Source organism: Panulirus ornatus, chromosome 18 (genome assembly GCF_036320965.1).
Source record: "Panulirus ornatus isolate Po-2019 chromosome 18, ASM3632096v1, whole genome shotgun sequence".
NCBI lineage: Eukaryota > Metazoa > Arthropoda > Malacostraca > Decapoda > Palinuridae > Panulirus > Panulirus ornatus.
The window spans coordinates 48,101,280-48,124,206 of record NC_092241.1 but is presented as its reverse complement, the minus strand read 5'-3'; the positions used below and the strand labels follow the sequence as shown (position 1 = coordinate 48,124,206).

Here is a 22,927-nt window from a genome sequence, read left to right as displayed (position 1 = left end):
AGAGAGAGAGAGAGAGAGAGAGAGAGAGAGAGAGAGAGAGAGAGAGAAAAGGACAGCCAGAGAGAGAGAGACAGAGAGACTGTATGTATCATTTGTTGGCAGAAATAGTCAAAGGACGCAACTTGTAGCGTCGAGGGGGAGGAAAAGTTAACTGTTGTTGGTGGGGGCAACTTTGTGTGCGTGTGTGTGTGTGTACCTGGGAGTGTGGCTGAATGTTGGACAACCCTCGCTGGAGGAGCGTCCTCTCCTGTGCTACACGTCAGTCAGTACTCCTGACGATCAAGACCCTCGGTGCACCAACTATTTACCAAGGTAGACAGATCATCACTTCGTCGTGTTCCTCATGACTTAAGTCAACCTTAGGTAAGCACAGAGAGAGAGAGACGTTACGTGTCTAACATGGAGCTTATCTTATCTTATCTTTCTTTCTTCTTAAAGAGCTAATCAGCCACTCATGGTGATGTCACATGCTGGTGAGGTATCAACTGATACAGACAATGGCTTGTATGTGCAGCAGAACTGTACGCATCTCCTGACTCAATTATCCCGCGGGTTCGACTCCCTCTCATATTATTCATGGAAGATTTTAAATATCATATTAAGGCCAGATTAAGCTGGGTTGATTTAGTGTTCATAATGTATGGTTATGTACGTTATTCCTTAAATATGGATGCAAAAAAAAAAAAAAGGGGGGGACATTTACCGAGTTAGATTCGAAAAAGAATTGGATGATATTTCGTATGAATAGATAACAGAGGGGCAAGAAGTCGTCTCTCTTGTAAGTTCAGCATGAATAGGGAGCAGTTACATCATCATGGACTACTGAATTATAGAGTGTAAGTGTATTAACATGGACTTCTGAATAATATAGAATAGGTATATATCATCGTGAACTTCTGAATAATATAGAATAGGTATATCATCAGGAACTTGTGAATAATACAGAAGAGGTACATCATAATGGACTTGTGAATAATAGAGTGTAGGTATATCATCACGGACTTCTGAACAATTAGGCTCTATTAAGGAAACGTCTATTTCAAGACGAGAAAGAAAATGGAGTAGTGATGGGATTTTATGAGAAGACTGGGGGTCTGCTGGTGTCTGGGTAAAGTTACAGAAGGGAGTGGATGCTTTCAGGTTCTGGTAGCTGAGACTTGGTGCTTGATGCTTCCGACTCTTCACGTGTTTCACAACAGACTTTGCAGCAGTGAGGAAGGATTTCGTGGGGAATGTGGACAGAGAAGTGAATCCTTAGAGTGGTAATAAGACATGGGAGATGGGTATCCTACTGGATCTAAAGATGGTTCGAGAACGAAGACTTTCAAAGTTCAGTGATGAATTTCGAAGGCTGGAGAAGAGGAGATGTATACATGTGAAGACTGAAATTTAATTTCCTTTTTCTGAAAGAGTCGAAATGTATAATTAATCTGAATAGCGAGAGGTTAAAAAAGGTGGTTCAAAATTTCAAAATCTGAACAGTGTAACGAGGATGGTGGAATGGAGGCTGAAACACCAGTACTTTGAAGACCACTGAGAAAAATGTTGAACTGCAGGTTTGATGAGTGTCTAAAAGAGTTGTACCGCAGCCATTCTAAATCACCTGTTAAGTGGGCGTGTGTAGAGTGTCCAGTGTAGAGAGCGAGGGCGAGGACTGAGGAGATCAACAGCACAGTTTACGTTGTGAGAGGTGCTGGAACGATGCTTGTGACGGAGTTCTCAGGGGTTTTGGACAATAAGTTGAGGATATGGATGAAATGTATGACACTCAGACAAGTTGCTATATAGATGAGAGGTGACAGCAGGAGGAGGCTCAGTAAACCAAGAACCAGACACATGATAAAATGACTTAACTTAAGTGTTTGAAATATGTAGTAGTATTGTAGGAGAGTGAACAACGACCAGGGTGTTTGATGCAGCATCAGCTTTGGGGTCACCCGTCTATATAATAAGGTATGACATAGGCAGACGGCACATGAGATGAGTAACTGACATACATATTGATGGGTAAATAGACTGACATACATATTTGATGGGCAGATAGACTGACATACATATTTGATGGGCAGATAGACTGACATACATATTTGATGGGCAGATAGACTAAGATGGGAAGATAGACTGACACATATATTGATGGGCAGATAGACTGACATGCATATTGATGGGCAAATAGACTGACATACATATTGATGTGGAGATCGAGAAAGTATCCCAGACGTGAGGACTCAAGAAAACGAAATATTTCACTTGATTATGTTAACATCGTATGGTATATCCCGATGGCCCTGGTCTTAACCATCCTCACGATCATTCCCGACTGGTTCGTCACTGGACAAGATCGAGTCTCAGATGTGTGATATTAGCACGAACTCAGAGACAACAGTTGCTCTAACTCTTCCAGATAAAAAAGTTCAGTTTCTAGTTCTGGAAAATCCTGGAAACTTTCCACCAGGGTCATTCATTTTCTGGAAAGGCTTTTGATTAGTTTACAGAAGTTTGAAGAAGTGCTGCTTATCAAAACATCACATTACAATTAAAAGTTTTTTTTTCTAATGATTATCGTCATAGCCGAAAGCAGTCATTTGTTTCTGCTTCAGCGCAACACAGATAAGCTTCGTTCTAACCTGCATTAATCCAGTTAGGTAAAACGTACTTCCAGGTTCGATGCGAAGTGTGCTTCATGCCGAAGGACAATTCAGACTTCAGAGTTCTTCGCAGACGATCTAAGAAGCGTTTAAATTTCAGTCCTACTCATTTAAACTGAGGGTAAGAAATGCGAGTCATAATAACGCCAAAAAAAGATGCAAGTTGCAATAACTGTCAATAATACAAACATCTGCGAGGCATGTCACCTGTACCAATAGCTGTACGATGTCACAAACGTGCTAACAGCTGTTGAATACGTCAACCATACTGAAAGTCCTAAGAACCATGAGTCATACCAATAGCTGTCAGACTGTCAATCAGACAGTATCAAAGGAAACAGAAACTCTCCATCATACTAATAACCATAAGATATATCAGTCATACTGGGAGAAACAGAAAATGTGTCATGCGGTAGAAGAAATGTCAGTCACTCCATCACTTGTAAAGCAATAGGTCACATGTCTTGGCTGAAAGGATACATGTTCTATGCACACGTATTATCATGTACCTATAGCCTTCTGAGTCTTGTCTTGACTCCTTCCTTTAAATCTGGCGTGAGATCACCAAGAGCTTGTCTTCCGCTGACCTCGGGCAGTCCTCCTGCGTGAGGATCGGTCACACAACCTTCAGATCTGTCGATCAAGTTGGCCCTTGGATGAATGATTGAGGAGAAGCCCGTCAGAAGGTTCTCCTCCACGGTAGAGTCTGAGACGTAAGAGCACATCAACATCGTCTGGTAATGTGCATCCTACTGATCCCTCCCTCACCTCCACTTGCATCCTGATTTCGAATGTTGTTCGTGACTGCCTCGGGTGCGGGCCAGGACAGGTATATACCATCGAGACGATGTAACCCGTTGTTAACTCGAAGTAAGTGAACGAAGATGGATGAACTCTCGACCCATGAATGTGACAGGCTTCTCAGAACTTGGTCTCGCGAGTGGACAACTTTGTCTATTTACGTCTCCGGAGGAACTCGTATTGCTTTTCTTGCGTCGCTGGCCTGTTGTGACATCTCCGGAATACCTTGTATATTATAGAATCTTAGAAGATGTAATTTCAGGCTATTTTTGGTTCTTACTAAGTTCGTTTCAGATTTGCTACGCGTTTCGTATTGTGTACGAGGGAGTTTTCATTATAACTATGTCATTTTGTGTAAATTTAGCCTTAGTGGGGACTCTATGTGTTGTACCGAGTACGTGTGCATTACTCTGACAATATGGAGTTGTGTCATAAGAGGAAGGCAACAGCAAACTGTTGCCTTATTAAAGGGGGGAAAGTCTAAAAAAAAATCACGAAGGATTTAGTCATGACATAGCAACAGTACTCATTCTCATGTTTCTTATATGAACAAGTCTTGGTATATTCATTGAGGTCAACTGCCTCCCGTGGTGTGCTGCAGGAGTCGGGAAGGTGGGAGACTTCCCTTGCATAATACATTCACGTGTGTGTGTGTGTAGATGTTGGCCACCGGTAGTGTCTCGGCTGCCGTGAGCTGTCTTCAACACCTCACGCCATCTCTCAAGCCAGTTCTCTTATCTTATGGCTCAATTCCAGTTTCCTGTTAGTGTTTATACCTATCATTTCTCCTTAATGTTCTGCACAACAGTTCTGTCTTAATAATTGGTTCGATGGGTTGATGTCGTTCCCAATTTTCGTTGTGGTTTCTTCAAAACTCATCTCCTCTTCGCGCATGAAGCCAATAGTTCGGGTCTAGACTAAGATCTGTAGCTAAGGGCTATATGTTTCTGCCTTCGACCTTTTACATGACGTCTTTTCCTACACTCTTGGGTTGTGGGTCTACACCTTATTCCTTCGGTAAGACTTTGTGGTTTGATGACTATATATATATATATATATATATATATATATATATATTGCTGGATTCTTACGCTAGGGGTTAGTGTGTGAGGTCTCATCCTATGCGAGACCCACCGCCAAGAAAGCAACGAATGGCTTTACTCACATCTTCCTCCACAACGCCCGAGACCTTTGAAGTAGGTGTTTGATAATGGGGCAGCCCATGGCGGGAGGCTGGACCTGACGACGTCCTGGTTTTACCACCAGCGGGTCTTACGAAGCCAGGGAGGCCTGCTGGGGTCCTACACTCTTAACACGTTGAGATGTAAGTTCACACTTACGTTAATAATGATAAAAACACAATTATTACGAGAAGGATGATGTTGAAGATAGTTAAGTCTACTAACATATACCTAACATGATTGTAAAGCAAAGAATACGACTCAAATATGGAAGTTTGTATGTACACACAAACTTGCATAGACGGTATGATTTACACACAGACATGCCTACACTGCATGATTCACACATAAACATGCTCTTAGGCTGGAGCGAAATTTCGCCTCAAAATCTAAAATTCATTTTGAAATGTTCCCCTTACTTAACCTATACTTCGTCGTGTTGTATGTATATGACTTACCTAAAGGTATGGATTTTTACCTGAATATGTTTGCAGATGATGCAGAGGTCATCAGGGAAGTGGAAAGCGAGGAGGATTGGATCAACTTACAAACGAGATCTACACAGACTTCAAAGTAGGTCTGATACATGGTTGATGAAATTCAACCCCAGTCAATGTTGAATAATGAGGATGGGACAAAGTGAAAGAAGATCTTCGATAGGAAGTCGACATCGTCCTAACCTGTCGCCAGAGTCCCACAACAGAAGAATAGCTAGCGGACATACTGTCTGCTGGGAAATATCAGAATAGCATTCAAGTATATGAATAAGGAAATATTTAGGGAACTGTCCATATCTTCCATAAGATCAGAATGACAATAGGCTTCACAAGGTCGGTCCTCACACCTGGAGAGGCACAGAGAGATGAGATACGTGGGGAGAACTAGCAGTTCTAAATTTGACAACCTTGGAAGAGAGAAGAGTGAGGGGTAACGTGATCACAATCTTTAAGTTTTGAGGACAGGTCGATGACGTGGACAGTGACCAGTTCTTTCAAAGGCGTAGGGACAGAGCAACCACAGGACTTAACGTGAAATTAAACAAAGAATTTTTTTAAAGATGTAAAGAAGTACTTTTATGAACCTAAAAGTGGGGGATGAATGGAATAAAATGACTGAGGACATAATTAAATCAAACAACATACATGAATTCAAAATGTTACGTGACAGAGAATGTTCAAGAGATAGGGCTCTACGAATGTAAAACTCCCTCCCCATACAGTACACACAGTCAGTCACACATACATACAGAAATATACACATACACACTTTGTCTCACACAAAGACACACAGACACAAGTGCGACACGAGAATATCTGCGTTTAGAGTCAGTAATTCCAAATGACGTGGCAAGAATGGAGTCAGTATTCCCACGTCGATATTTCCCCAAAGTTTCCGACTCTTCGCCATCGTCCAAAACCTCTCCTTCGTCAGCAGGGGCGCCTTACTTCCTCTGCTCCGTCGGCATCTCCCCAAAGCCTCTACCTCCCCAGCACCACCCAAAGACTTTGCCTCGTCAGCACCGCCTAAATCCTAAAAGCATCACTGAATGGTAGAACTGCTAGAGGTAGAAAAAAACGCTAACACTAGATCCAGCAAGAGGGGGATACATCCGAAGTGAGTGTGTGGGGATGAGTGGATGACAAGACATAGGGAGAAGAGTATTGATGCTGGCTAAGGTCTTAGAATTGGATAAGGGAGTCGGGGAGAAGCTGAATGAAGGTGGTACAATAGACCCATCATGTCTGGCGTGGGAAGGTGTGTGATGAAGGCACAACAGCAAGGACGGCATTACGTGTATCCAGTCACTGCACTGCCGTACAAACATCGAGGAGTAAAAACGCTGAATTACCAACAAAAGTGGAGGTGTTTAACTCAGTTCCATAAAGGTGGTAGAGTAGAGTGGAGGTGGTGGTGGGTGAGGTTGTGATCCACTCTGGTCCGGTGGGAGGTGAGAAAAGGACACCTACGGAGAGACGCGTTCGTATGGAGATGATGAATTATCATAAATTTCATGGTTGAGAAAATCTAGAAAAGGCGAAAGATTAAGACGCTAGTCTTTTTAGATACGGACGTGGGTTTTGGAGAGCGTCGGAAGGAGTAAGTAATTAAAAGTTTATGATTTAATATACATGTGTGTGTGTGTGTGTGTGTGTGTGTGTGTGTGTGTGTGTGTGGTAGGCGCCCGCTTCCGCTTCCATGGTTCCATTCGCTGCCAAATCCATTCCCAGGTATCTGAAACGTTTTACAGCATCCAATTTTTCTCCATTCAAACCAACTTCTACAGTTTCTCACTCGAGTCTGCCATCAGTGCTGTATGATCAGCAAACAACAACTGACTCACTACCCAGGTCCCCTCACCCGCCACAGTCTGCGTACCTGCTTCTCTCTCCAAAACCCTTCCTCACTAGCCCATCCATAAGCAGATTAAACAGCCATGGTGACATCACACACCCCTGCCGCATCATCTAGCTCCACATGGAGCCCTAGCTTCCCACCACCTCAACACCCACCGTTTTTGCTCTTCGACCTACAATTCCAGAACCACAATTTCCCCTTAAAGGTTCTATGGACAAATATGTCCATCGTTTTCCTTAGATTTAATCTCCACCTAATCAGACTTTCCCTAATTCAGATGAAAGCCTTGTTCTTTGTGGGGACCCATTCCATTACCGCCTCTCAAAGCCTACCATACACACTCACACACACACACACACACACACACACACACACACACACACACATATCAATTCATAAACTTTTAATTAGTTAGGGTGGGTGAGGGAACGTCGAAAAATGTGTGGAACGAGAGATGAAAAGGCGAAAATAGGTATGTTTGAAGGTATAGGAAGGAGTTCCAGCAATGTTGTATGCATGCGAGGCGTGGGCTATGTGTAGATGAGGATGCATGGAGGAGGGTGGATGTATGGGAGATGAAATGTCTGAGGGCGATATATGGTGTGATGTGTTTTAATTGAATAAGTGATTAAGGGAGAGAAAAAAAAAAAGGTTTGGTAAATAAAAGAGTGTGGTTGAGTGAGCTGAAGCGGGTGTGCTGGAGTGGTTTGGACATATGGAAAGAATGAGTGAGGAAAGGTTGACAAAAAGGATGAATGTGTCAGAAGTGAAGGGAACAAGGAAACGGGAGAGACTGAATTGGAGATAGGAAAATGTAATGAAAAAGATTTTGAGAGATCGGGTCCTGAACACACAGGAGGGTGAAAGGTGTGTACGGGATCAAGTTTATAAATTGGAACGATGTGGTATATTGTGGTCAACGTGCTGTCAATGGACTGAACCAGGGCATGTGAAACATCTGGGGTAAACAATGAATAGGTCTGTGGGGCCTTGATGTGATAGGGAACTGTGGTTTCGGTGCATTACACATGACAGCTAGAGTCTGAGTGTGGACGAATGTGGCCTTTTTTTGTCTGTTTTCCTGGCGCTACCTCGCTGAAGCATGGGGTAGCGATGCTGTTTTCTGTGGGGAGGAGGTAGCGCCAGGAATAGATGAAGGCAAGCAATATGTACATGTGCATATATCTATATGTCTGAGTATATATATATATATATATATATATATATATATATATATATATATATATATATATATATATATATATGTTGATATGTATATGTGCGTGTATGAGCGTTTATGTATATACATGCGTATGCGAGTGGATGGGCCATTCTTCGTCTGTTTCCTGGCGCTAGCTCGCTGATGCGGGAAACGACAATCAAGTTTAATAAATAATATATATATATATATATATATATATATATATATATATATATATATATATATATATATATATATATATATATATATATATATTTCTTTCAAACTATTCGCCATTTCCCGCGTTAGCAAGGTAGCGTTAAGAACAGAGGACTGGGCCTCTGAGGGAATATGCTCATCTGGCCCCCTCCTCTGTTCCTTCTTTTGGAAAATAAGAAAAAAAAAAAAAAAAGAGAGGGGAGGATTTCCAGCCCCCCCCCTCCCCTTTTAGTCGCCTTCTACGACACGCAGGGAATACGTGGGAAGTATTTTTTCTACCCTATCCCAGGAATAATATATATATATATATATATATATATATATATATATATATATATATATATATATATATATAATCTATCTATCTATATATATGTATGTATATATATATATATCTATATATATATATATATATATATATATATATATATATATATATATATATATATATATATATATATATGGTGGCTGATTCATGTGAGAAACTGCAGAAGTTGGTGACTGAGTTTGGTAAAGTGTGTGGAAGAAGAAAGTTAAGAGTAAATGTGAGTAAGAGCAAGGTTATTAGGTACAGTAGGGTTGAGGGTCAAGTCAATTGGGAGGTGAGTTTGAATGGAGAAAAACTGGAGGAAGTGAAGTGTTTTAGATATCTGGGAGTGGATCTGGCAGCGGATGGAACCATGGAAGCGGAAGTGGATCATAGGGTGGGGGAGGGGGCGAAAATTCTGGGGGCCTTGAAGAATGTGTGGAAGTCGAGAACATTATCTCGGAAAGCAAAAATGGGTATGTTTGAAGGAATAGTGGTTCCAACAATGTTGTATGGTTGCGAGGCGTGGGCTATGGATAGAGTTGTGCGCAGGAGGATGGATGTGCTGGAAATGAGATGTTTGAGGACAATGTGTGGTGTGAGGTGGTTTGATCGAGTGAGTAACGTAAGGGTAAGAGAGATGTGTGGAAATAAAAAGAGCGTGGTTGAGAGAGCAGAAGAGGGTGTTTTGAAGTGGTTTGGGCACATGGAGAGAATGAGTGAGGAAAGATTGACCAAGAGGATATATGTGTCGGAGGTGGAGGGAACGAGAAGAGGGAGACCAAATTGGAGGTGGAAAGATGGAGTGAAAAAGATTTTGTGTGATCGGGGCCTGAACATGCAGGAGGGTGAAAGGAGGGCAAGGAATAGAGTAATTTGGAGCGATGTGGTATACCGGGGTTGACGTGCTGTCAGTGGATTGAATCAAGGCATGTGAAGCGTCTGGGGTAAACCATGGAAAGCTGTGTAGGTATGCATATTTGCGTGTGTGGACGTATGTATATACATGTGTATGGGGGGGGGGTTGGGCCATTTCTTTCGTCTGTTTCCTTGCGCTACCTCGCAAACGCGGGAGACAGCGACAAAGTATAAAAAAAAAAAAATATATATATATATATATATATATATATATATATATATATATATATATATATATATATATATATATATATATATATATATATATATCGTTGTTGCTGTGAGGTAATGTCACGGGAGAATGGAGAAGCTCCCAGAGACAATTAAGATGAGAGGGACAAGTGTTCCACGAGCGAGCCAGGAAGAGGGAGGGAGGCAACATGCACGGTGAGCGACCAGCAGCATCTCATTATCATCAGTAATGTAGCTGGAGACGGTTGTTTCGTCCCTTGAAGGGCTGTTCCCTGATTGTTCTCACACCCAGCAGAGGGCCAGGTAATTGGACTCCCGAGGGCGATGCTGGTGACGGAGTTGAGGGAAATGGCCTGCAGGTGCTTGGCTGGTAAGGTACGTAGGTAGGTCCTGCCTGGGCAAGTTGCCTCTTTGTTTCTGACTCTCTCTCTCTCTCTCTCTCTCTCTCTCTCTCTCTCTCTCTCTCTCTCTCTCTCTCTCTAAGAAAGGAGGGACGACTAAGAGGAGCAGCTCCCGGGCGCAACAGGTGACGGGAACCAAGCATAACCAGATATGCTCCAGCCTCTCACCTTGAACGCCACTCGGTCAGTTTGTAATGATGAACCTGCTCATCAAGAACCATAAATGCTGGCTATGAACCGTATATAAACAGTCGCCAACTGACGTAGTTGAATGTATATGAACTAAAGTTAAACTGAGTTATGTAGATATCCATAAATTAAATGAGGTCCCTAAAATAATTAACTGTGGTAGAGCAAAAATGTTACTAGAATAAGTAAACAGACTGACCCAAGAGAGACAAGAATATGTGATACCAGAGAAAACGCTGTGAAGGTTATCAAACGTAAACAGACGAAAATGGAGAAAAAAAAAAAAGACTTAAGCAATCCTAGATAAAAAGAAAACGGAAGAAACTAAACCAAAACAGTTTGAATAATGAATAATGTTACCTAAATGAAAACCAGGCAGAAATACGAACACAGAACTGATACATCTACTCCTAGCTAGACTCCCTCTTCAGCACCTGAGAAAAGAATGGGTCCGGTGTGATCCAGAGTCAATCGTATTCATGACATAAAACTGACATTTTTCTCCCTGTCTGTCTTCGCGGCTCCTTCACCAGCTTGTCATAGCTCACAGGAAGTATGTGGGTCCTGTCCTGACCCGAGTGTGAGGGTGGGAGTAGACAGACAGGGTGTTAGGAGGGGGGGAACAAGTGTGAGGGCAACAACTTCAAATTTCCCCCGGCAGTCAGAAGTGGAAAACATGACGGGGGGGGGGAGGAGATATAATACTCCTGCCTCGCGAGAGGTAGAACTTAAGTCGAGATTTACTTCCTGAAGTTGTAGAATAATCCGTTGGGAATAGTTTCTCACAGCAACACCGAGGCGGCCATTGTCAAAGGCCAGTGTTTTCGTGATATTTAAATGTCGGGAGCTGAAGGTCGAGGTGACGATGACATACAGAAAGGAGGTGGAGGAGGAGGAGAAGATTTCCCGTACAGTCTGGTCTTGACGGAGTTTCAGATTACTCGAGTTACGGGAAATGTGTGGTTCAGTCTGGCGCTCCACTATTCTTTCCATAAGTCTGTCTCGCGTATGGAAGGATAAGTTTGACGCTGTTCCAGAAGAGAATGTAAGAGCCCTGGAATCTTTTATGAGATCTCTAAAAGGAATTTTCCTTTTTCTTTTTTTAAGAAGAGGTTTGGAAAGTCCACCAGAGGCCTGGGAAAGTTTGTCAGAGACTTAGATAATTAAGAAGAGGTTTGGGTAAATAGTATAAATTAGTTTGTTACGTAAAGGTTTGCACTGGGTTTAGGAAATTCAAAAGGGGGCTATGAAACCCCACCAGGAGTCAAGAGGAGTTTAGCACGAGTCTTCAATAGTAGATAGAAGGCTTAAAATAGAAAGGTTTCATCATAGGTTAAGGGAGGATTATTGCAACACTTGATCAAGTTTCACTCGCGCACGGAGAAGGAATCATAACCTTTGTAGGTAACCATCTTATGCGTGGAAACAAAAAGACCATCTTGCGTAGAACGTGTATTGTGTATGATGCAGCGTCGGGCAGGTGATGATCGCCTTGAGGCCATGGGCTTAATGATGACCCTGGTGCAATGCCGAGGGCGAGACGAAGATTAACGAAGACAACTTGATGAACCAGTACTGCAGTAACTGTCACGTACTCCTCCTTAGCCCAATCTGCCTTTCATTTTTCCCGTTCCCGCTACGAGATCCTTCCTTATCTTCTTAATCATTCGTACGACACGAATGACCTCATTCTTACCTCTGTCACTCAATCGGCATAAAAACACCATATCTATTTAATACAGAGTTTTATGATTCATATAATTCACTCAGCTCCATTCTAAACCACAGTTTTTCTTATCCAGCTCACATAAACCACGTAAAAGCACGTCTAAACAACGTCTTCTAATCGTTAAGTTGGATTTGCGCCATTAGTCAAGAAGGAATGAACACCTCCCGAGATCCCTTTAAACCCCCTCTCACCTCTACCAACACCGCTCCCACTCGATCTTACTATTTCCTTCTTCGTTTCCTGAACATCAGCGGTCTGTGATCTTATCCTACCGTCTGTCGAACGCCAGTTCTCTACTTCTACTCCTGACCATTATCTTTTCCCTGAAGGTCACTCATAATTATATTTTAATTGCAATCTCTACAATACTTTACGTTCCAAGGACGATATTTGTGTTAGATGTTGTAAAAAGATAAAAATGCCTTTTGCTCTCCTTACAGTACTTGAATCTCTCATTGTTTAAGCCATGTAGGTCAATATCTATATTCAACCTATACAACTTTGTCTTATGTTTTGTGTATGCCACACCCTTTTCCTACAACTATGTGAAACTCTTCGACCATCTGAAACGTGTTGCTCTCTCCAGATCCATCTACTGTAGTGTGAAAAAGCTGCAAAATTAACAAAACAAAGAACTTAGAACAATAATCGGCTGCCTGACGACTACACACCTTCAACATCTGCACTATGCAACAATTTTATGCAGGGGGATTGCAACGTACAACACAAAAACGGCTCAGCTCTACTCACGATGATCTTGTTGGAGTCGAGGCCTTTGCTCTTCCCTCCCTTTAGTGACCTGGAGTAAACAACCAAGCACTGAACACGAGATCCTTATCTTCATAATCATTCCTACGACACAAATGACCTCAGTCTTTTGGCCTCTGAACTTTTCCCGTTATACCTGCACTATTTCTGCCCTTTCAGGATCTCCCGACTACAATTATTTTTCCAGCGCTTCAGACTAGGCACGCCACCCTTTCTCCTCCTCACGAAATGGCAGCTTTGGTATATTAAGGGGGAACTCACTGGCCCTCAATATCCAGCATTTTCGTAGACTTTCCTTGGGACTAATATCATCATGTTGGCCGGGATACCTCCAGCTGTGCTGACCGTACAGCAGAAATCTACGTTGGGATGGAGTCTTACGTCCCTTCGAATCCCTCTCTCTGTCCCCTCAGTCTTAGTCTGATCGCTCTCGCTTGGCGTTACCGGACTTCACTAGCTTTTGTTTTCGCCGCGGGGTTGTATCATAGGTAGTGCGATCTCGTCGAAGAATTCTGCACCCCAGGAAAGACTATACTCTCCCGCTACAGACTATAGTGTAGTATTGAAGCTACAAAAACCCCTCTGTGAAGGGATCCTTGAGTTATATATTCATCATACAATTATGATGATAACTTGCCTCTTGCATCGAGTACAGAGCGAATCGTGGGAGGAAACTCCTCTACGACTGAGTCTCATTCCACCTCATCTCGTCCTAGGATCATCGCAAATTTATCTTATGTACAGCCAGTGCGCTTCCATACAAGGAAGGTGTGCTGATCTGACCACCTCTTCTCAGCTAAATCGTTCTGGTTCTTAGCCAAAATCATTGCCAGTGACATCTGCAATTCAAACTTTCTTTCCAAACTTTCTTTCTCTTTTCTGATCTGATTAATCTATAATTAACTCTCCGACTGATAGAGACGTTCTGTTCGGCACTTCATTTTCCTTTAAATTTGCCTTGGATGATTCCACATCTAAGCCTGCCTCCCCCTCCTCACTTTCTCTCACTGAACCTATGTCCGCTCCTATATTTTTCTAATGCAAGGTCTTCCTAACACTCTGCTCGCTTCAAGTGGACACGGCATAGGGTCCACCAGATCTAGCCTCGATCCTTGGTCGCCAATCTCGTCTCTGTAATAGAACTCCAAACATTTTACTCTGCTTTGAAGCATGCAAGCCATCCTTAGCTATAAGGCCAGGGAATCCAACTCTTTTAACTATCCCCTCATCCCTTTCACTTTTGTTGTTTCCAAAGTCTCTTTAAGAACCCTTCTTAAATCTCACTCTTACGTACTCATACCCTCGATTCACATCATTAAGATCACCAATCACCAGTACAGCTTTGCCTGTGGAAGATCTACTGGTGATCTCCCTTTTCTGACTCCTCTCCGATCTCCGTATCTAAGGGAATTGGGTAAATCTTAAGTCGTGGCCTTTGACATCTCCAAAGCACTTGACAGTGTGTGACATATGTCGGACTCTACTATCTACACATCCATCCTCTGGCTTCTCTGCTCCTCTCTCTGTCCTGTAACGCATCGCTTCCTTTCCAGTTGCTCTATCGCGGTAGCCGTCGACGGAGTGACGTTATCCTTGTCAACAGTGGCGTCCCTTAGGGTTACGTCCTGTCGCCAATGTATACATCAGTGAACTTCCTCCTCTTCTCCTGACCCTGTTATCCTTTCTCTTTTCTCTCACTGGACATAATTCTTCTCTTGATTCGCATCTGTGAAGCATATCGGAATGAGAGACCAGTAATTTGGTTCAAGTTGGTGTAGTTTCTACCTATATCGCTCTTTAAATTTCGCTTCCTCACTATTACCATACTGCAGAACGCTGCGATACAATCCCGTAATAACGTAAATATACTGGGCATACTCATATCCTCTATTCTATCCTGGAAACCCTACATAATGAACATAGCAGAATCTGATCCCTCGTAGTTGAGGCTATTTTCTTTTTTATCTCTTGAGCAGCTAATCCACGTTAACAAGGGGCCGTCTCATTAGCCCCATCATGAATTACTGGTCGCATATTTGAGGTGACTCGTCTTACATCTCTTTCTTGAACAGGGTAGAATCAAAAGCCATTCGCCTCATTACATCCCCTGCTGTCACCTTCTCTTAAACCATCCTTTTTTTCATCCCCTATGACATTACTGCCTCTCTCTCTCTCTCTCTCTCTCTCTCTCTCTCTCTCTCTCTCTCTCTCTCCTCGTGACCTGTAGGAGTGTGTCGTACACCTGCGTCACGCGCCTGACTGATGCTTCTCATAGTTTCTGTGTGGAGAGGATTTACCGTTGTGATACCTTCTTTTCCTCGAACGCCAAAGCTGTAGAATCCTCTTCCTTCTTCCATCTTTCCCTCTTCCTGTAACTTTTCCATCTTTAAGAGCCAGTTCTACAAGGACTTCAGGTGTTAAGATAGAGTCCTACATTCTTTTTCGCATACTTTTCACTCTTCCCTTCTCCCAGGGAGGCCACATTTGCGGTTTATGCTTTTTCCCCCTGTGTCGTGTCAGCTACGCAGAAGGGAACGTGTGTGAGGCATCAGTGGTGTAAGGCGTCCATGTGAGGCGTCACTGTGAGGTATCAGTGGTGTAAGGCGTCCATGTGAGGCGTCAGTGTGAGGCATCAGTGGTGTAAGGCGTCCATGTGAGGCGTCACTGTGAGGCATCAGTGGTGTAAGGCGTCCATGTGAGGCGTCAGTGTGAGACATCAGTGGTGTAAGGCGTCCGTGTGAGGCGTCAGTCTTCAAGGGAGAGGAGGAAGCAATGCTGCTGCATACAGATTTGACCAATGCTGGCCAGGGGGGTTTAAGAGGCCTTTTACTAAAGTTCCAGTGATAGCCTTCAACCCCTCCCTGATTAGACAACTCACGTATTTAGTTTTTCTATCAATTTTCTACGCATTTTCCAAGTAGGTTACAATACTTGGTAGATATCGTAACACCAAAAATGACTGATCGTAGATTTTAATCCATTCGTAACACCAAAATCGTAGATTTCAATCAATTTACAGAAAACGATCCACAGGCATCACAGTCAGTCACGTCTACATGAGTCTTATACACTGCATGATGTCTCTATAGAGAACTGGGTGATCGAGTTCTTGTATTCTACGTTGCGACTAAGGACCCAGGGGTAATCATACATCTCTGGATGGCTGTGAGGTGGTTCTTGCATGCCACGTAGTCACGGACACGAAGGAATGCACATTAGATGAGTTGACATCGTACTAGTTTCATATTGTAAGGGTCGTAATTACTTTGAACAGATACCTTATCAGTTACCAGAAAAACATACAAAAAAAAACTATAAGAACTCAACCTTCGCATATAATGGATAAGATCAGGAATTTTTCAAAGAAATTAAACCTGGCGTAATCACACACACACACACACACTAACACACACACACACATATATATATATATATATATATATATATATATATATATATATATATATATATATATATATATATATATATATATATATATATATGTGTGTGTGTGTGTGTGTGTGCGCGTCTGTGTGTGTATATATATGTGTACATTGAGATGTATAGGTATGTATATTTGCGTGTGTGGACGTGTATGTATATACATGTGTATGGGGGTGGGTTGGGCCACTATCTGGTCTGTTTCCTTGCGCTACCTCGCTAACGCGGGAGACAGCGACTAAGTATAATATAAATAAAAAATAATATATATGCAAACAAGAATCTGGTGATAAACTTTACAACTGTACTTACAGGGGTGTAGTGAAGTCCTGCATTTTGATTTTCATCTGGGGCTCTGAAAAGAAGAGAAAACAAATGTGACATCACAGTAGATGAGAAAAAAAAAATTTTTCCATTTGTGAGAAATGTTCAGTTAATGTGACCGTAATGATGAAGACTAGTTAAGACAAGTTCACTTGGCTATCTGAGTTATAGCAACAGGTATATAGATAAGACTGCTAATGACTGATTCATATGAAGGCGACATAATCATAGTAGATAAAGACTTTGTAAAATAATGTGTCATTTTCCTTTTACTTTCTCTAATTACAAGAGTTATATGGCACGTCTTTTTTTTTTTTTTCATAACATATTAGGGAAGATGTGATTCATAGAATTGAGACAAGTACGTGGGAGGTACTTACGTACGTACGTCAAGTGGGGTGTCACTAATTTCATACTTGTGTTGTCCTGACTACGGTGTCGCCTCACTTAAGCACTTAGAAAACCTGAGTTATGCCTCACTTAAGCATTTACTAAACCTGAGTTATGCTTCATTTGCCTCACTTAAGCACTTAGAAAACCTGAGTTATGCCTCACTTAAGCATTTACTAAACCTGAGTTATGCTTCATTTGCCTCACTTAAGCACTTAGAAAACCTGTGTTATGCCTCACTTGCCTCACTTAAGCATTTACTAAACCTGAGTTATGCTTCACTTGCCTCACATAAGCACTTAGAAAACCTGAATAATGCTTCACTTGCCTCAATGAAGTACTTAGAATACCGGAGTTATGCTTCACTTGCCTTACTTAAGCCCTTACAAAACCTGATGACACGCATGTCAACGTCCAGTGCATGAATTCACATACACATCATACACAAAAACACAACCATTCATAAGCTACAAAATATTATACACAGAGAGAGATAGATAAATAGATAGATAGATAGATAGAGAGAGAGAGAGAGAGAGAGGTTGTAGTTATACAACTACAGTGCTACAGCAGACTTTGAAAAAGTGACACTTAAATCAGACTCGAGATAGTGGGTAATAATGACAACTGAACCATGGAAGCGGTGAGTTACATTCGCTGTCATGTTCATTCCCAGGTATCTAAAACACTTCACGTCCTCCAAATTTCCTCCATACCAACTCCCACTCCAACTTATAAACTTGACCTGGAATCAACATGATTTTTGATCTGGCAGGCAGAGAAAAAGCTTCAATTAGTCTGTGTATGAGAAGGACTTAGAAGTCAACATCGTCCCGAACCAGTCACCACCAGAGTCACACATTACGAGAATACCAAAGGAGACAAACTGTCTTCTGGCAAATATCAGAATAGCTTTCAAGTATATGGAGAATGAAGTGTCTAGCAAGCTGTTCATACCCTACATAAAGCCAACACTAGAATATGCTTCTCAAGTTGGGTCACCACAGCTAAAGAAGTACAAAGAGATGAAAAAATTAAAAAGTTCAGAGAAGGGCAACAAAGATCGTACCAGACTTGAGAGAGCTAACATACAGGACAAGGCTTGAGGCTTTACATCTGCCGATCTTGGAAGAAAGAAAAGCGAGGGGTGACCTAATCAAAGCTTTTGAGAATCTTAAGACAGAGTCGATGACGTAAACAGAAAACAGCTCTTCGAAAGATGAAGAGACAGGGCAAAAAGAGGACATAACATGAAATCAAGTAAGAAACCTGATGAAAATAGATGTTAAGAAATACTTATATACGAATATAAGAGCAGCGGATGGGTGGAATAAGGTGACTGTGGATATGGTCAGTACAGATAGCATCCATAGATTCAAGAAATTATATGATGGTAGAGAAAGTTCAAGAGATGGGGTCCAAAGAGTGGGAAATTCTCTCCTCGTACAGTTTATAGGTAAATAGGTAATTACGAATCAGCGCAGGTCGGCCAAGGGTCGGAGCCGCATGGGTTCGAATCTTACACCTAACCCAAATGTTCACCCGCCCCCTCGGGGCTGGTCAATACGTGGTGGGTACCTGGCTTAGGCTGGTGTGTGTGGCATGTGTGTGTGTGTGTGTACACACACACAGGAGTAAAGAAACGACACGTATATGCAAAGTTAAGCAATGTGGCAACTGGGGGTGAAAAACTCTCTCCACGTAACACAGAGCCAGTAATCACAAAGAGTAATTACTAAAGGTAATCACAAAAAAGTAATTACTAAAGGTAATCACAAAGAGTAATCACAAATGACAATCGCAAATAGTAATCACAAATGACAGTCACACACACACACACACACACACACAGTAGCACAAGACACAGTACTTCAGGTATTGAGAACAAACACAAGCTCTCGCAGACAATAACACGCTAACTGACCACCTCCCTCCGGAAAATGTAGCTGGGAATGATCGAAGGCAAAATATGTGCGTCATTAAGCCCGCCCGCTCCCCCCCTCCCGTGCCATCACCGTGGCGAGCATTCACACTCACATGTTTGTATTGCAATTAGAGCCGCTTCGAACTGAGAAAATATATCGAGTTGCCGGCCGGCGCCCTCCCTCCCTGCTCTCTCCTCTCCACTCGCCCCACACACACACACACACTGTGGATAACGACGCCATCTGTAGCAGCTATGAGTGTTAATGGCTGCGGTAACTCAGGCCAGCAACTAGCAGCCTTCATGGACTTGGGAACCAACGAGATGGCCGACCGCCGCCCCCCTTTTTTCACACACACACACACACACACACACACACACACACACACATGAATATACATTGATATATTGATCACACTAGTCTGTGATGATAGTTGTAAAGGTAAAAGCGCAATTTAGTCGTTCAAACAATTCTATTTCACGTGATTTTTCTATACAAGTTGTGCTGCATGTATAAAAAAAATTACATATTAAATAGAATTGTCTGAACTTCTACTGAATTGCGATTTCACCTTCATATATATATATATATATATATATATATATATATATATATATATATATATATATATACATATGCAAGAATCTTTAAGAGAGGGGCAAGTCTGCTGTATGTGGGGAACGAGAGGGCCTATGGAATGAATCCGTTGTTTGCTGATGATACAGCACTGGTGGCAGATTGGAGTGAGAAACTGCAGAAGTTGGTGTCTAAGTCTGGAATTTATGAAAGGAAGAAGTCGAGAGTATATATGAATAAAAGCAAGGTTATTAGGTTCAGTAGAGTTGAGGGACATGTTAGTTAGGATGTAGTTTTTAATTAATAAAAATGGAGGAAGTGAAGTGTTTTAGATATCTGGGAATGGACATGGCGGCGAATGGAACCATGGGAAAGGAAGTTTCTGGGAGCACTGAAAAATGTGTGGAAAGAGAGAACGTTATCTGTGGACACCTGTAGAAAAGGAAAATAACATAGTGTTGAGTGAGACAAAGTTGAGAGGTGGTGGCGACGCTTTAAATACAAAGGAATGGAGAGTATGTAGTCAGGCTTGCAAGAAGATGCAGATGGTTACGCAAGAGATGGTAAGCAAATATCAGTAAAGGATGAGTTCACTTCAGACATGATTGACTGCAAGTCTCTCAGCGCAAGATCAACAATCGCAAAATTCAAGGAAGGTATGCTTAGAACGATTGTAACTTTAGTAGTAGCGTAGTTTTACGACAGAGATGAAAAGGTTATAGATAACTGCTAGAGATAATGTGAATGAGCGCTGGAGGATGTAGGTCCTGGGGAGAGACTGTGTGATGGGTGGGGAGTAGAGCAGAGGAAGAGAGAGTGAGGGAAGGGTGCATCGAGCAGGCATTACTGTCGCAAATGCTGACAAGCTTGAATATGTTCATAGACACACATGCTATAGTCTCAGGGAAGAGAGTGTAGACGAAAGCATGATTGACATGTGTCTGGTAGGAAGAACACGATGGTTAGTGGGCGTTGATGTACGGTCACTTGGCAGTAATACGTCGGAGCTTAGATTTATACCGTAGATGGTACGGGTCTAGAAATTCAGAAATGTCACCGAAGAAGAATAGTAGAAGAAGAAATGTTGAGGAAAAAGAACAGTAAAAGAAGAAATGATAAAAAAAAAATAAGATCAGTAAAAGAAGAAATGCTAGTTGAGGAAAAAAAGGTTCAGCAAAAGAAGAAATGTTAAAAAAAAAAGAGATCAGTAAAAGAAGAAATGTTAGTTGAGGAAAAAAAGGTTCAGCAAAAGAAGAAATGTTGAGGGGTGAAAAAAAAAGGTGCAAAAAATATCACTTGCAGGAGAGGTTATGTACGAGAATCTGAATACAGTCCGCAATAGTACCAGGTGAGGCTCCGGTCATGCGGAGGCAGTTTACGAGAGCTTAACCAGAGGAAGCTGCCATGGAGGTAATGTAGCTTCAGGTGGTGGAGAAGTGAAGCTCGGTGGAATAAAACTGTAAGAACGTTGGCTCAGGTGGAGATGAGCGTTTGCATGGAGGTCGTCAAATCCTGAGTCTTGAATCAAAAAAAAAAAAGTTATCTTTATAAAATGATGATGATGGTGGATTAGGAGCTAGCGTGACAAAACAATGGTGATACACAGGAATGTGGTTAGCTATTGTGTAAGGACGTAGATGAATCTAGACGAGAGGGATGAGTGAGGAGCGAAAGTGTGTCAATTTGCAAGAATGATAGTGACGAAGGAGGAAGTTTGTGAGAGGAGGTGAGAGGACTTTAAGCAACTAACAGTACGTGGTGGTGAAAGAGATATGGCTCTTGGTACAGCAGCAATTGAGGTAAGGAGGTAGGGTAGGAGAGAGTAGGACATTGTAAAAGAAGGAGTGAAAAGAGCAATAACGTTCATAAAGAATGGATAAACTAGTGGTGTAGTCTGACTGGTGAGTGAAGTGAAGAGCGGTGGTCAAAGGGCCACCGAGTGGATCTAGAGGGAGTGTATGGAAGCACAGAAAAGTGATCGAGTGCCTGACAGCTGAGGGAGGACAGTAACGGAGGTTAGCCTTTTAGTGGGAGGCCGACGGAAACGACCGAGGACACGCCCACGCAGCCTAGCAGGCGCCACGGAAGGGCCACAGATACTCCTGTCTGAGGTTAGTTCATAGTAGTGGTGGGGAGCAGGTCGCCAGAGCCTGCCAAAGCCAGCCAGCCAGCCGGCCGGCCACCGCCTCCACCACAGCCCAGTAAGATCGGCATCCACTCTTTGGAGGAGGCCCAGAGGACTACGGATGGACGGGACCGGCAACAAACCAACCGACCAACGACCCATACCACATCTTCAACCTCGACCGGTACTGCACCAACCCATGACCGACCCTCACAGCCAAATCCTCGTCCCGAAGAAGTTATGGGGGCCAATCTTCACAAACAAAAAAGAAGACAGTAAATGTTACTCTATATGAAAGTTAAAGAAAAAATTGTGACCACGAAAACCACAAAGGATTGAGATTTCTCGGCTTACTTGAGAGGGTGTATTGTGGGACATTGACTGATTGTATAAGATGACTGGTGAAGAAAAAGATGGGCTTTGAAAGGGAAGACGGCGTATAGATCAGGTTTCTACTTAGACAGGTAATGGGGAATTTTTAGAGAAAGAATACGTGTACATATCATAAATGGGCTAATGGAAAGACATGTGATAGGAGAGTTCTTGGAGAAGTTCTGTGTTGAGAGCCTGGAAGACTCAGGAGTGCATGTGTGTGTGGGAGTATGAATGATTGACCTGAGGTAAACATAGGAATCAGTCAAGGTTGTCTGGTGTCAGCGTCATCACTCGATGTTTTTATGGATGAGGCGCTGCATGAGGTGAGAGTGAGGGGATGACTTGCTTTGATGATGTATGTAGGAGGAAGTTGCTGAAAGTGACAGCTAGAGAGAGCATGACTTTAGTTTCTGAGAGAGATAGATCGCCACAGTGTACAGGAATACCAGTTTGGTGAGGGAATAATAGCAGTGGGTGAGTTCTTGAAGATTGCCACAGTGTACCTAATACCAGTTTGAATGGTGAAGGGCTAATAATAATAATAATAATGGACGAGTTTAAGTACTTGGAAGTAAGGTTTGATAAGGATGGTGGTGAGAAAAGCTGTAGATGAGGTGCAAAGTCTTGCAAGAGGAGGAAGATAGGAGAGGCATTGATGGCCTTGGTGACTGGAGAAATATAGAAAGCGTAGCGAGTGCATGAAGTGGTGCTCCACCGAACCCTATTCTACATGAAGTGGTGCTCCACCGAACCCTACTCTACCTCATGAATGAATGAATGAATGAGAAAACCTTCAAGGGAGGATGGAATGAAGGAAGAGGAGGAGGAGTCAGTCAGGAGGAGGAAGGGAGTCTTGGTGGCA

At 42.5% G+C, this 22,927-nt stretch overlaps 1 long non-coding RNA gene across 2 annotated transcripts in view; it reads right to left on the bottom strand.

Moving 5' to 3' along the window:
• The window catches only part of LOC139755056 (uncharacterized), a 136,695-nt gene that overhangs the window by 64,913 nt on the left and 48,855 nt on the right, over nucleotides 1-22,927 (bottom strand). For both annotated transcript variants that reach the window (XR_011714025.1, XR_011714024.1), the window contains exon 2: nucleotides 16,663-16,705. This is a non-coding gene — a long non-coding RNA (uncharacterized lncRNA). The remainder of the gene's footprint in view (nucleotides 1-16,662; nucleotides 16,706-22,927) is intronic.